Source organism: Cyprinus carpio, chromosome A22, assembly GCF_018340385.1.
Source record: "Cyprinus carpio isolate SPL01 chromosome A22, ASM1834038v1, whole genome shotgun sequence".
Classification (NCBI taxonomy): domain Eukaryota; kingdom Metazoa; phylum Chordata; class Actinopteri; order Cypriniformes; family Cyprinidae; genus Cyprinus; species Cyprinus carpio.
Genome location: NC_056593.1, coordinates 7063468 through 7079909, shown reverse-complemented (window position 1 = coordinate 7079909; position 16442 = coordinate 7063468). Strand labels below are relative to the sequence as shown.

At 33.4% G+C, this 16442-nt stretch overlaps 1 pseudogene; it reads left to right on the top strand.

Moving 5' to 3' along the window:
• LOC122134964 overlaps positions 1-13922 on the top strand; it is a 38031-nt pseudogene extending 24109 nt beyond the window's left edge.
• The last annotated feature ends 2520 nt before the right edge of the window (positions 13923-16442 follow it).

Here is a 16442-nt window from a genome sequence, read left to right as displayed (position 1 = left end):
CTCATTTATCATTTCTCTTCAAACATAAAGCACGCAGCAGCTTTCGTCCGCAATTAGTATAGCAGCGTATTAAAAAACTCCTGAATATCTCACACGCTCCCTTTCCTGGCTGGTCTAGGGACAGTGTGTGAAGTAGTGTGAATAGATCATGTTTATGGTCTCGTACACTGCGTCAGATAGCTTGAAGGCGTGTCCTGGTTCAGAGATCATGCATTTAGGGCTACATCGGAGAGGCAGAGTGAAATCAATGGGGAAAATCACCCATCACCTGACCTGCTGAGGCATGGAAATCTTGATCTGCCAATGGCGATAAAGATAAGGTTTTTGAGATGCAGAAACACCCTCCTGCAGTCAGAGATCGAGCGGGTTTTTGTTGTTTTGTATTTGTTTCAGTTTTAAAGGTTCATGTTTTTCTCGTGGCTTGTTTTGAGCACATAATAAGCACCCGACTATATCATTTTACCAATTATTAGCTTAAAAATAAATGATTTTCACATGATCGAAACCTACATAACAATGTAATGTGTTTGACACAGTAGGAGATAACAAGACCACATCACAAATTGAAAGGGGAAAAACAAGCAACAGTCCATGTGGCAAATGTTGGAAAGTTACATGCGCATACAATTTGCTATAAATATTTGCATAAATATATGATATAATAATGACTATGATATTGGGGTTCTATAATTATACATTTGTAGAAAGATAGATATATCTTATATTGCGGAGCTATATGTAGATAAATTGCATAAAAATATGCAAATTTTTGAAAGGGTTGTTTTACAACAGTAAAATTTCTACTATGGGCCTAATAACTCACCAAACAGTTATAAAACGAATATTTGTACGCCATAAATGTTTTAGAACTAAACTGCATCTATTATAATAGATTGTATATCTAGTAGTTTTATTCTTCCAACTTTTATAGAAATACTTGGAATGGAAATCTATATGAGAGGAGGCGATATCTTGAGAATAAAAAATTAAATCCTGTCAAATATGGCATGCAAAAAATCACAACACAAATTCCTTTAAAAGTTCTTGCTAAAATACAGTATCACCAACTATCCTTTTAATATTTTTTAATTTATATTTGTGTGTGTGTGTGTGTGTGTAGGGCTCCCAAATGTGTGTGTGTGGTGGTAATTATTTTTAATTATTTTTTAAGCTTAACAAAACATTTAATAATAGTTTCGATTTCTTTATCAGATATGGTGCATTGCACTTCATGACTCACAAATCTACAGAATTACAATCATCAAGTTTGTCTATAAAAAAAAAAAACCACAATGGTCTCCCACTGGTCTTTCCTAGGGGACTTTTTTTTTACATCTTTTATGTTGTGGTAATAATCAATTAGTATATATCACTTTGTTACACCATTGTACCATTATACACAAATAAGACCATCTGGAGGAGCTCTCTTCTTTGAATGAGGCAAACCATCACACTATACATCGCACTCACTTCTGTGCGTTATTGTTTCTCGCTCCGAGGACGCGATTCATTCCTGATAGACTCGGCCATTGTTTTCCTTCTCCGATTTTTTCAGAATATCTAATACTACACTTCTGCCTTAGTTAGGCATCCAAGTTCACAGTGACATCCATACTATGTTGTGTGTCACCGATTATGGTTGATTTTAAATAAGAACTTCCACACTGCGCGAAGATCACCCGCAAAACTCTAAGGCTTATGCTCTGGTAAAACTAAAAGAAACACTGATTTAGAAATGAGCAGCCGAATGGGAGGGATACGCGCCTTACAATCAAGGCATAAATGGCAGGCCCGACAGTAGCCTCCAGTCATCTCCTGGCCTGTCAGCCTGTGAAACTATAATCTTAATGTTCATTGTGTTTTATAAGTTAACCCCGCGATACAACGAAAGGACGGCTTTTGTGCAATGATAATTCTTACAAGCTAGCTCAGATATATGGAGAATCGTTAACATTTTAACCCAGACATCAATAATTTACTGTAACACATATATATAAAAAGGCGAATAATTCTGGTTCTTATCTAATGACAACAACACAGTCTACTAAGCACGACAAGGTCCAGAATCTCAGCAGCTCTGATGTATTAGTATATCTAAGCTAAAGCCGTACCATTGTTGATTGTTTGTTTGTTATGTAATGAGGAGCTGGAGAGAACGATAGATCACTTAAAGCCAAAAAATGACTTTCAAATACGCTTTGCACTATGTGAACCATAACAAGCGTCGTTTCAAACTCGCCGCTAAGACAATGTTGCCCAATTCTTTCCATTTAAGACTCGTAACAACACAAACTTTTAATTTATTGTGGTTATTCGGAAGGAAGAACAGTGCATTATTTCAAAGAGGCGGCACAAACATAATATAAACTACTTCACATAAAACAAAAATTTAAAACAATGGAGTATACTCATAAACCCCCGGTATCTAAACAAGAATCTCATAGTGAACACACTTAGACATTCAAAATGATGCAAACAAAAGAGTAGACGTTAGACAACTGTCACTCATAATTGACTGCGCTACTTACAACGTGGCTCCGAAACTGGCTTAATTCGACGACTGAAAAGGCCCTTTTCTTTCTGTGAGTTAATTTGTCGCTCTAGCGAGGTTGATTAGGAGTTGAATAAGACGAAAGAGAACAACGATCTGGTTTTGACCTTAAAGCGTGATCGTCCACAAAAGATCTGGACTTTTTTTTTCCATTTACAAAACTAACACCTAAATAAATAATTCACAATAGAATTCATCCACCAAGACTCTGTGAGCACGGGTGTGTATATACACTTGAATGTGGGTTTGTGTTGTGTTCATAATGAGCCATCCAACCACACATTCAGTGTTCACGGGTGGCTCAGATGTAGAGGTGTTGACGTTCAGCAAGTGGCTAAAACAGGTTGTGGTTACGATGTGCCCGCAGTAGAAACAACACAAATGATTAAGCGAATAAAAAAAAAAAAATGGTTACGCATGTAAAATGCCGCTGTTAAAAGAAAACTGGACTGTACTAACACAAGTAAATCATAAAAATGTCAGAACATGAACAAAAAAGGCCACCCACAACCTCCATGATCGTTAATGGTGAAAATCACACCAAAGCGTAAACACTTCTAGAGAACTGAAGTTGCTAAAATTGGCACAAAAAAAAAAAAAAAATAACCACACTAGATGTAATTGTATTTGTGAACAAACCCCCTAAAAATTTGAGAGAATACTTATGAATATTCAAGACTTATGGTTAAATAAAAATGGCGCGTTGGTTCTTTTGATTTTTAAAACCTCAACAGGACAAACCAATAGTACAGCACATCAGCCGATCTGGAGAACGGGCGTTAAATTGTTTGTCACGTACAGTAGAATCGTCTTCGTGACAAAAAAAAACAAAAGTGACAAGCGTCAGAAGAATTATAATCGGGTTAATATGTGGGATCATCCGGACTCACCTGACGCTAGCAGGTCTTGTGATCAGAGTAAAGGTGAGACACGTAACGATTTCACGTTGTCTTTATTATGGCAAATTAATATAGAGAAATGGTGTAAATATTTTGTATTTTATAAGAACTGTTAGTATTAAATAATTAGTATAGATTGATTGATTACCCAGTAGTTTAAATAGGATATAGTAATGTATTTACTAGGTTAGTAATGCACTATATTAGAATAAATAACTAGAATAGGTACAATTATGAGTATTTTAATAATAAAATATCTTTCTCTCTCTCTTTTCACACCACTCGCTCTCCCCCTCGTGCTCTTTCTGTTTATTGTTTGTATTAATAACAACAACATATCAATTACTAATATATAATCAATAGAATAAAGTATAGATGTATATATGAGGGAGAGAAATTGTGTATTTTTATTAAAACGGGGGGGTGTAAGATGTTAATAATTTAATATTAAAATAATTAGGGTTATGGTAATAATTAGAAAATAATACATACTCTCCATATATTATGAACTATTTAGTATGTTTTTCTAATTATTAAATAACTATACATACATACTGGTGTGTGTGTGTGTGTGTGTTTGTGTGTGTGTGTGTGTGTGTGGTGGTGTGTATGGAACATGATCTTAGGCCGTAATTAACTAAGGCAAAGCAAAACATAAACAAACTGTAAAAAAAATATTTTATATATATATAATATATATAGATTATATATCTATATATTATTAGTATCTATATATATATATATATATTCACATATATTAAAAGGAACATAATTTTTATGTTTGCTATTATATATACACCTACATCAAAGAGAGAATTTATATATGTTAGAATATTACTCGATTTTATCATTTTAAATGCTAAATTAATTTTGCGAGTTGTAGAATCACGTCTGACGTCTAGCGCCAGTCTTCTTTAATATTATCATCAGGGAGTCTTTATAAACTTAGACATGGCTTTTTTTTTAGATACTCTTTGCCTATGCTGTTGGTATATTTAATTACAAGAAGGATGGGGGTAGAAGGCATGGGGACAACTGAGGAGGTAACCGGGAAGGCAATAAAAAAAGTAATCAGTCACACCACAAGCGTGCACATTCAAAGAAACGCACCAGGCAATTAAGAAGGCCAATAAAACAAGGATGCTAACACACATAGGAATGTGCGGTAATTATTCTGACGGATGTTATATCGCTGGTGACCTTCTTTATTAAACTGTCGTTGTTTACTAAGAAGTTTTTTTTTTTTTAATGTGCATGTTGTCAAATCGAGTTTTACCCTCATGTTCTAGCAGACCCTGAGAGGCTCTTTGAATAGGTCAATAAAAAAAAAAAACACATTTCTTTAACGTTTAACTTGAACAGAGTAAGAGTCTCGTAAATTTATGAAAAGTTCATCCTGTCTTTCCTCTTTTGGCTTCAGTTACTCCCTTCGTAGTTTGGTTTTTGAGTAAGCCTAGAAGTAGACATCTTAATGGTTCATTTGATGTTGAACCAAAGGTTAATTTTAAACTTTCTTATTGTTATTTTTAAAGACAAAATACAGTTTTGGGGGTCTTTTGGACCCCTCAAAACATCATGGTTAGAAACGCAAATGGACTGCTAAAAAAAAAATGACTAAGAAATCCCACCCATTATTAAATCTGAATTATGTTGCCTGCATGCTTTCCTCTTCATTTGAATTCCACCGCTCAGATATTTCCGAACGCCGCCCCACTTTTCCTCGGCCGCCTTTTTCCCATGGTGTTGTGTTCGCCTGCTGTGTGAGGTCAATGGCTGGATCGCATAGCTAACATTGGTTTGAACATTCATTATTCGCGCTGTAATTTTTCTGTTTTTCGTAAAGAATGAGTGGCGTCAGGGGTGAAGATTGCTTTTAGATTTAATTTGACCATCAAACATCCTTGTAACGAACCTGTAAGCACATATGTTCCTAAAGCTTTTAGCATATCGTGCTGATACATGAGGATTGAATTTAAAGACAATTCACCCTAAAGTTAAAATTAACTTTACTTTACTCTAATGTTGCTCCAAACCTGTATGACTTTTCCATTCACTTTCATTATGTGGTAAGAGCTGCCAGAACTTTTTCAAATACCTAATCTTGGTGTTGTGCACTGAAGAAACAAAGTCAGACAGGTTTGTTTTTTTTTTTTAATTGTTGATGTTTTTAGCAGCATGAATGGAAATTTTTGATCCTAAGAGTAAGGGAACGCAAAGCCTCGTTCTGAGGCTCGAAAGCAGTGGACTGCTCCGTCCCAAGGCTCTGCAACATGGCCTTCGACACTGGACTTCACGGCCAGCGAGCAGCCCTATGCCAATGGGAGATTAGGACCTGGCCCTCAATCTCAGGGACAGGGATCTGAAAGATGAAGCGGCACTGAATTGAGCACATTGGCGAAATCCAATATGCAGGGAAGTCACTACAGTTGAGGGTTTTAACGTTTAAAATCAGGGGGGAATTTAGGCTGGCCACACCTCGTGTTGAGGCCAAGCTAAAGATGGTTTGCGGGCGCTTAAATAGTATATCACGGCAAAACATCGAAGCCGTGAGAGAGAGGTAGAGCTTTTCTATTCTGAATGACAGCCATCTAAAAGATCGACCCGTTTAAAATCGATCAGGTTTATTCTTTTGCAGCCCCATACAGCAATCCAATTTGGCTTTAATCTATTAAGTGTACATGGATCACATCAACATTTAAAAAACTTCGTGAACTCCATTCAGGGTCTTTGATCCTGTGACCTATCGCAGTACTAGTGTCTGCCCCAAAGTGTGGCTTTGATCTATGTTGCTGTAACTGTTAATGAGTGTGTTTAATGAGGTAAACACACCTCAAACACCAAAAAAAAAAGACTTGATTGGTCCTGTGATGAGGAGGATCGTTAACCATGAATGTAAATGTTGAAAGAGCCACAGGGTGCCTCTGAAGTGTCAGAGCACAGACGTATCTGGGAGGTAATACATTCGAAATCCACCTAAAACTCCTCTGACAGCTTAATCTATCTGACGGTGTAAAGGATTGTGGATAATTCCACACCTCACTGAGGGGAGTGAAAAATGAAAACCTCGTTTTTGGATTAAAAAAAACTGTGCATGCTTAAAGACCACTCTGGTGATAGTATTAAAGCTAAAGACAGCTTTTTTTTTTTTGGGGGCCACCCATTTCGTCACATGCCATGACGAATGTGCTAAGACTTGTTTTGATCACGCAGTAAATATTTCTGTATATGCTCTTTGCATTTATCTTAGTTATGCAATTATTTTTTGGTTGAATCTGACATTACAATATTTAGCGTTTTTTTGTGTTTTTTTTATAATTATATTAAGATAATTTTTTATAACTTATATAATAATGACTCAATGCTTCAGGGTTCATGTCAAGGTATTTGAGGATTTTTGGTAAGTAGCATATAATAAACATCATCATAGAGAATGCAAACCACACCATTTGTTCATGTCAGGGTTTGTTTTGTGAGCAAAATATGGGCGGTTGACCACACATTAGTCTTTAAAACAATAAAAAGCATTTATTAGTAGTACTACCTTCACTCAGGAAAAAAGTATCTAAATCTCTCTAATTCTTTCTTCTTCTTCTTCCGGTGACTAATTTTTGGATGTCATCAAGACAGTGAGGGCAAATTGTTAACCACTTTATAATGGGGGTTGCCAGCTATGTATGCAAGTTGCTTCGTGGACTTGTACAATGCTGAAGGAAAATGATATTCAGACCAATTATTAGATACTATATATGCTTAAAAAGACCTATAGAGCTTTTTGAATAATTCCTTTGTTCTCTCTCTATTTTGTTCACAATTAGCATAGAGAAAATGTGTGTGGTGTGTGTTGGGGTGGGGGGGGGTGTTTGGGGGGATACACATACACATATGCATATAGCATTTAATCTCAACCTAGGTTAGTTGTATGAATTGTGTACTATATTTGCATTGGCCCGACTAAACTGACAATAAAAAAAGGTAAAGAGGTTGCTTGGCCATTTAGGACCAAAATACTGTGATTTGCAATTTAAAGGTGATTATTTATTATATTATCATGGTTATTCATGATATCATATCATGGTGATTATATATCATGTCATATAATAATATAATTATGAATAATTATGAATATAATTATGAATATATATTTGATCATTAATTTATAGGTCATTTTCACAAATTGTAATTATTTTTTATGCAAAAAAGCAAGAAACGGTGATGTTACTGCTGATGGTTTTGATTTGAAATTTTTGATTAAATTTTTTTTATTAAAATTTATGAAGATCAGTCTCTTTCTATAATTTTCATACATTTTAATATTCAAATAAATGAACATATAATACATTTCTTAATAATAATATTAAGTATTATTATTATTATTATAAATTAACATTTACGTAATATAATTTAACAATAATATGTATTAATTCATTAAATATCACAAATATCCACATTTTTATTATCTTAATTTTGAGATACATATAGTTTGATCTGAATTCATAACAAAATATTGTGGAGTACAATATATAGAATACAAATTACAATACAGCAATTGTTCGGAAACCCCTGTTCTATTTAAAACCCTTTAAACAGATTTTACATCTCTTTTGAATGAAGATAATTTTAAACCATTTTTCATGCTTGTTGTTGCACAACCTTCTCCTCGTGGGACCCTTCTGTTTCATGTCGGGTTCAGTCTGGTCCATCATCCTGCACTTTAATTCACTGTGCGCAAGTCACACTTCGCTCATACCACTAATGGCCTGGATTTTCCACTGGAATAACTCAAGTTCGCAGAGGATGCGAGTTTATGGACTCAAAAGGCAAAAAGTCTGTCCCATAGGCGAGTTAGAGTGTCTTAACCTGCTCGTCCATGCAGCAGGACAACCAGCGATACGTGAGGCCACTAGGGGTGTGACGCTGGAAAAACCCAGAGCGTGGATGTGGAAAACAGACAATACTTATTCACATCATCGAAAACCAGAAACTGACGGAAGTAAACGAGCCCCCCGTGAGCTCACTGATGTCCAATTCCTCTTCTCTCAGCTTTCTTTCTCGGGGTATTTCAGCTGCCACATAGAGTGTAATCTCAGCGAAGTGAGAGATGAGTTATCTAGGTGGATCCGTTTTGCGTCTGTTTTCGTCTCGGCTTTGCTGCGGATGTCCTCAAGGCGTTGCGACTTACAACGATCCCCGCTGGATATTAAAAAACTTGCAATATTAGAGATTGTATTGCAGCACCATGGCTTTATGCTTTGGTGATGTATAGCAACGGCGGCTGAAGTTTATCCTCAAAGGTTTGCACAGGATGAGTTGTGCTTGATCACATGTACCGTGGCAGCAGTTAAACTTTCGGGAGAAGCAAAAAAACATCTCCACACTGGTGCTGATAAAGCCTGGGAGCGCTCAACGGCGCACAAATTATTAACACATATCCTTCCTTCCTTTCTGTCTTTCTTTCTTTAAATTCTTTCCTTTTCTTTCTTTCTTTTTCCTTATTCTTTTCTCTTCTGTATCCTTTTTCTCTTTCCTTTTCTTTCTTTCTTCTTTTCGCTTCATTCGTAAAGTTGCCATGAACAAGGAACAGGTTTTGTGGCAGGATTTTAGTGGAATTTTTTTTTTTTTTATATAATTTTACATATATATATATATATATGTTTTTGTTGTTGTTGTTGTGTTTGTCAACATTTTTTTTTTTCCAATTTAGTTTGTCTTTTCCATTCTTTCCAGCTCTAATTTTTACTTTATGTTTTTCTATTTTTAGTTTTGATTTAGGTTTTAGAATTTACAATTTTGAAAAATCTTTTTTTTTATTGTTTACACTTTGTGTTTGTTTATTGTAGTTTTAAGAACGTAATTTTTTTTTTTTTTCATTTTACAGGCATTTATTTTTGATCCTCTTTTTGTATTTTTATTTCCTTTTTCACATTAGCTTTGTTTTCATTGGTTTTTACTCTAGCATTTAGTTTTAATTTTAGTTTAATTTAGTATCATTTGACAGTTTTTTTTTTGTTTGTTTTTTTTTTACTTTTTCCATGTTTAATAGAGGTGGGTTGTACAGCATTGTTTTTTTTTTTTAAATAAAACTAAAACTAAAAAACTATATGAAAAATAATTGTAATTATTTAAAAAAAAATTAATAGACAAAATAACTGGAAAATGGAAAATAAAAGCTAATTTAAATATTAAATGGTAATACTTGATAATACAAATAATAAAAAAATAACACTGGACTGGGGTTGTAAAGGTTAAAACTTTATTAAAACTAAATTTAATTTGTGGACATTATGGACATTAATATTAATATTATTAAGCAATAATGTATAAACAATAATATATCCATTTAATTTATTTTATATTCAGTTAAAGCTTTTAATGTTTGTATTTAGTTTTCATTACTGATCTTAACACCTCTCTCTCTCTCTCTCTCTCTCTCTCTCTCTCTCCTCCTCGTCTCAGGAGAGAGCATGTAATATAGACGGGATGTGTTTTGCTGAGCGAGACTCCAACCCTTCTGTTCCGTGTCTCATGTGTAACTCCACCGCCTCCAAATACACCTGGTCCATTAATCAAGGTAAACACAGTCGACATGAAAGCAAACCGAGATCTGATGGCATTAGCACACATTATTGAAGAGTATCTGTACCATAGCGACACACACAACACAGCACATTATTAAGCTGCAAATGTAAATTACAAGTTTCAGCATCCCTGGGTGCTCGAGACCCAACAACCTTCTGCCAGGCACAATCTAATTTAAAACTACACTGATGAATGCAAGTAAAGATAAAAATCCAATTAACAGGGTGGGGGAAAGATTACAAAAATACAAGCTGTAGTCAAATATTTAATAATAATGCTTCAGATACATATGTGCATATGGAGGTAGAGGTGGGTTGAATCCCATTCCAGCTGTATAAAAAAACGTAAAAAAATATAAAAAAGGAACTGTTGTGGACTGACTAAATGTGAATTTACAAGGGGATTTAACTGAAAATTTGTGTGAGGTGCTTACTGTGTCGGTTTATAATCAAACTAATTAAAGGAAAGATAGAGTAGATCTGAAAAGACTCGCTTTCTTGCTACTCCCTTTCAGTAATGTTTTTGTTCTTAAAGCCCACAGCTTACAGACCCTTATTTACAGCAGCTAAACAGAGACCGTTATATGGCAAGACAGCGGGAAACGCTCAGCTGTGAATTTCAATTAGCTGACGTTACATTTTCGGATTTTTACAGCTTTGCAAAAAATTGAAGCAAAGCCACTTGTAATAAACTTTAGTTTTGGGTTTATTAGCACACTGAGAAGACTTGTAGTGATGTGTAATATTTCATTAGGTTCTTTTAAATACTGTTTTCATCTCAGGAGACTTACAGGATATGGATGAAGAACTGGACTGTCCTGGGATGTTTTATTATGGCAAAGAGAACTGTGATTTTACCACAGTTAAGAGCTGGTGTTGTTGACCATGATGCAAAGTGGCATAAACATGAATGTGCTTTTACTATGGTAAAAACACTCTAATGCACACACTCGTGTTTTATTGATTTTATATGCCAGTTGATTTATAAAGCCAATGATCTAAAAAAAAAAAAAATTACAAAAAATTGCATTAACTGTTTTGTTGTAACGAATGTGTTTATTATTTTTAAACATTCATGATTAATATTAACAATAACTAAAATGTATTATATTATTGAGAGGGGTTATGTATAATTATGTATTATTATTATTCAAATAACTATATTCCAATATATATATATATATATATAATATATATATATATAATATATATATAGTATATATATTTCTCTATCTATATATTCTTGTTTTTATTTAATTGCTTCTTCATTAATTTAATTAATTAATACTAGTTTCGCTTAACCACACTATGCTTTTATATTATTAATTTCATTTTTCACAATATCAAGCTAGTTAAAAAATTTCTATTTTAATAAACTTTTAAATTAAAACTGGTGCTGATCATTATTAATATTATTTTAAGTATTTTGCTAATAATTATTATTTTAATAACAATAAAGCTATTAATAATAATTTTTTTTTTTATTTTTGTATTATAATGTTTGATATTATTATTATTATTTTATTTATTATTATTATTATTTTTTTTTTTGATATTTTTTATAATATATATTTTTGTGAGCTTTGTATATAAGTATATAATAATAATAATAATAATAGATATTATAATTATTATAATTTTTGATATTTGTTATTGTTTTTAGTATTTTTTTTTGTTTATAATAATAATAATAATAATAGATATTAGATATTATTTTTCATATGTGTGATTTTATGTTAGTTCTTTTTTTTTCAGAATGATATCAATAAACAATTGCAATATTGTATATTGTTTTAACTGCATTCATATATAATTCAGCTGATGTGCATAAACAATGTTTTCAAACGTATCTTTTTGTTTATGGCTTTTTAATTAAGATTTATGAACCTTTTCAAATTAGAAGAACATCCACCAACACCATCCATCCAAGTCATATTTAAAATGATAAATCTAAGAGGTTTTACTTTATGTATAGGGATACTTAAGGGGATTTACTATATTAATGTTTTTAAAAAAAATTAAAAAATTTTGCAAGTATAGCAAAACAAATACACACACTATTTCTTATTGGCAAGTTCTTTGGGAATCATGTTTGCATTTTGATCCACAAACCCCCTCTTCTTTAGCCAAACATCCAACTAAACACCCCCCCCCCACCCTCCCATGTGGGTTCAGAGAGATGATAAGAGAGATGACAGCGAACATCCGTCTGTTTGCCCTGCGCTGCAAATGAGGTCGGACTGATTGCTCAATCTGAGACTGCCACACACATTCAGCTTTAAAGAAGAATTACATAACGTTCACACTCACACCAACTTATCTTCTGCTAGTTATTTCCCTCGCGCTTTTCGCTGTGCTTTTTTTCAATCATTCTGTCTCACAACTGAGAGTTCGTTCATAGAGGACAAATTTAAGACGAGATGATCCATCAGAGGAAAAATCGTCAAAATTGACTTAAGTGATTCAATGAGAATTTGTACTGTAGCAGAACTGTTACATATTTTATGAAGTATTTTTTGATGAGACATAAGTAACAAGACCATTCTGGAACAATTAACATGTGTTTTTTTACTTGGTTTGCATGCTTGCAATTATGAGAATAACAATGCTATTTTTTATTGGATTTGTTTGGCATTGGGTTTTGTATACTTGTGATGTCAGAAACAGATTTATGGATCCATTTTGTTGTTAGGTCAACATTTCCTCCCACCAGAAACGCACAAGCTCCTATAAAGTCATGAAGCTGCTCATGGATGGATTTCTTTGAATAAGAGTGACATATTGGTGCAAGTGAAATGCTTTCATATTTCAAGATCAGGGTTTTGTTGTGGATAATTGCATGTCACTTAAGATGGATATTTTTGCTCTGTGTTGCGGATTTTGTTTGTCAAGTTTCTCACAAAACAAGAAGTGGGAAATAACCATCGGATACGAACGCACAATGCAGTTAATCAGATTGTATCCCACAAATGTCATCATGCCAGATATTACAAAACGAGATTTTCTTTTTGTGCCTGTTTGTTCTATGTGAGACATTTCTCATTTGACTTTCTGAAATAACATGGCCAAAATCACACATATATATATATATATCTATCTATATATATATATATATATAATTCTATATATTATATATAAAAAACTTATTAAAATAGCTTTTTAAAAATGAAATAAAAAAAATAAACTCTGTAAAATTGCATTTGTCAGTTCTCATTTTGCTTTCTGAAAGCAACGCAACAATGATATGAGTAATGATCTTTTGCATGTAATCATATTTATTTTAAGTGGTGGTTTAATAAAATTGTAATATAAAACTGAAGTTTAACATAAACGAAATAAAATTTACATTTTATAACAATTCAAATTAATGTACATTTGATCTTTTGCGTAATTAACAAATAATGATGAAATGCGATTAATTTAGTCAAATAAAATTGCATTTTCCAGTCCAAGTACACAAAGCTAAAGATTACTGATAAACCTGACACTGCTAAATATTATCAGACATACCATCATCAAGAAACAAAATCGTTGACTGAAAATCAAAGCTCTAACCTATGATTTATTCACCTTATTATCTCTTGCATTTCTCCTCTCTGTTTCCTCAGCTAATCATCCACCAACCTTCCACCCGCCCGGCCAGGGGCGTACTGAGACCTTTGTAGGTGAGAACTTTGTGTACCAATTCACAGCACGCGGACCCCGAGGGCTCGGCCCTGCACTTCCAGCTGGAGAGAGGCCCCCCGGGCTCTCAATTTCCCCGGCGGTCTCCTCATCTGGAAAGTGGACCGAGTTGGAAATGTGCGCAGTTTTCAATTTACTGTGGCTGATGAGTGTGATGCCCAGAGCAGATTTACCGTGGAGGTGAGAGACATCGAGAAACTGACGCCTGACTGATTTTTATGTTTTGGTGAAATGAAATAATAAGAAATAAGGATTCAAACCTGTTCTTGGGTGTCAAAATGTGTTATATGTTATAACACATTTTGAAAAACTGTGTTTTTTTTTCTGTGCTCATTTATGTTAATTCATGTATGTTGTTATTTTTTTTTTGTGTAATTATTTAGTTAAGTGTGTTGTGTTTAATTAATTATTAATATAATATATATAATTAATTAAAATTTTTTTTTATATTTTTAAATACATATTTATTACAATAATTAAAAACTATATTTTAGTAGCATATGAGCATTACATAATGTTGTATGACACATCACATTTTTCTCCCATTTTATTGTGCAAGTTGAAGCAGTAATGAAATATGCTCTCCTAAACTGTTTTTGCCCTCTTATGTAAAATTTTGGGAATATGATTCATTTTAGTGAATCGATTTGTTCGCCGCTTTGGATAAAAGTGTCTGCTAAATGACTAAATGTATATGCCAAACTTGTATATTCACCTATTTCATGATCTCTTTCAAAGATTTGTAAATTATTCATAGAAAGTCACCTATTTCTTAATCTTTGAAACAGTACTGGAATATATGGTGCTTGCAAGGCCTTCTCCTTCTTTTAGAACTACAAGTGATTGGCTTAGATGACATTAGACAAGTAAAAAATGGTACTTTTGTTGCATATGTTTCCATGGTAAATCAATGTGTACCATTGTACAGCTTATTTTATTTTTTTCTTATCATGGCATAAGTACAGCAGAGCTCAGCTGCCCAGATTTTCCAGAGTCTTGTGTCACATCATGGCCGGTGCAACGAAAGGACAAACGTCCTCCATCTCCTCTGGGGACCTAGACAGCTGAACAAAAGATATGTTCGCCTCCTAGGATTATAAAGGACTGTCGGACGGTTTGCCAGATACGTCGTTGAGGACAGGAGAGAGAGGATAGACTGTAAGCAATAGCACACATGCTGCGAAAAAAAAAAAAAGGAAAAAAAAAAAGGAGACTTTTGGGTCAGTAGGCATTCATGCCATCATGCATATATTGGTGAGTCTGCAATGTAATAGTATTTATAAGGAAAGTCCATTGTTTTTTTTTTTTTTTTTTTGTGTAAGAGATAGTGTATAATATACTGGAAAATACTGCATTTTTAATGTCATAAAGTAATCATGTAGTATAGCTATAGATATGTATAGTCTAGATAGCTATAGATACCCCTCATTGCAAATGTTCTATAGGCGTGAATAAAAATTCAAATAAACAGCCAGGTAAGTAATAATCAATATTAAGTGATATCCCAATGTTCGCCAAATTTAAATGATATAAAAAGAAGACTTTAATATAAAGTTTATACTAACATGTTTCTGGACAATTTACTACAAGTGTATTTGGAGTATTACAACGTGTATGAGATTATAGTATATTAAGTATATTTACCATATTATATTACATATTATATAATTAGATTATGTGATAACCTAATTATTAGATGAGAATTTTTTCAGCTCGAAAAATATGCTCTCCTAAATGTTTGTGCCCCTCTTAATGTCAATATTGGAGCAGAATCTGATTAATTTTAGTGACTCGATTGGTTCGCCGCTTGGATAAAAGTGTCTGCTAACTGACCCTAAACTGTAAATGCGGCAACCTGTTAATCACCTCTTTCATGATCTCTTACTTCCAAATACACTTTGTAACTTCTTTCAATAGGAGAATAAGATCAAATTAATCTTTGATAAACACGTACTGGAAGATGCGTTGCTCGCACCAGGCCCTTTCTCCTTCTTTAAACTACACGTGTTGGCTTAGATGACATTAGACACAGTAAAATGGACATGGTGTGCATGGTTGATCCATGGTACGACACATCCTAGTACCAATTGTACAGCCTTATTTGTTTTTTTTCGTTATCCTGGCATAGGTTGTACAAGCAGAGCTCAAGCTGACACCAGAATTTTCCGAGTTGTGTCAAAACCAATGCGGTGCAACGAAAGAACACACAAACGTCTCTCCATCTCATTCTGTGGGCCCTAGACAGCTCAACCAAGCATCTGCTTCTGCATCATAGGGCTTATTTAAACGACTGGTCAGGACGTTTGACCAGCATACATGTCGTTTGAGGACAAGGAGAGACGCGAGAGACTGTAGAAGCAATGAGCAAAACAAATGATGATAAAAAAAAAAAGGAGGAAAAAAAAGGGAGGACATTTTGGGTCCGTTAGGGCACTTCATGCCATTGTAACATCGCAACATAATATAATGAGTCTGTAGTTAATAGTATTTATTTAAATAATTTTATTTTTTTTTTGTTTTTTTGGTATACAGAAAATATTTAAATATACTTACATGTGTAGATAAGTACTGATTGTAATATTCATAAATTACTATAATTATAAATTATAATATATATCTATATATATATATGATATACTATAGTATGTATTATTTGCAAAAATGTTTATGCTGCGACTCTATGCGCTCAACATAAAAATTCCAAATAATAAAATAATTAATTAATATGTCAGA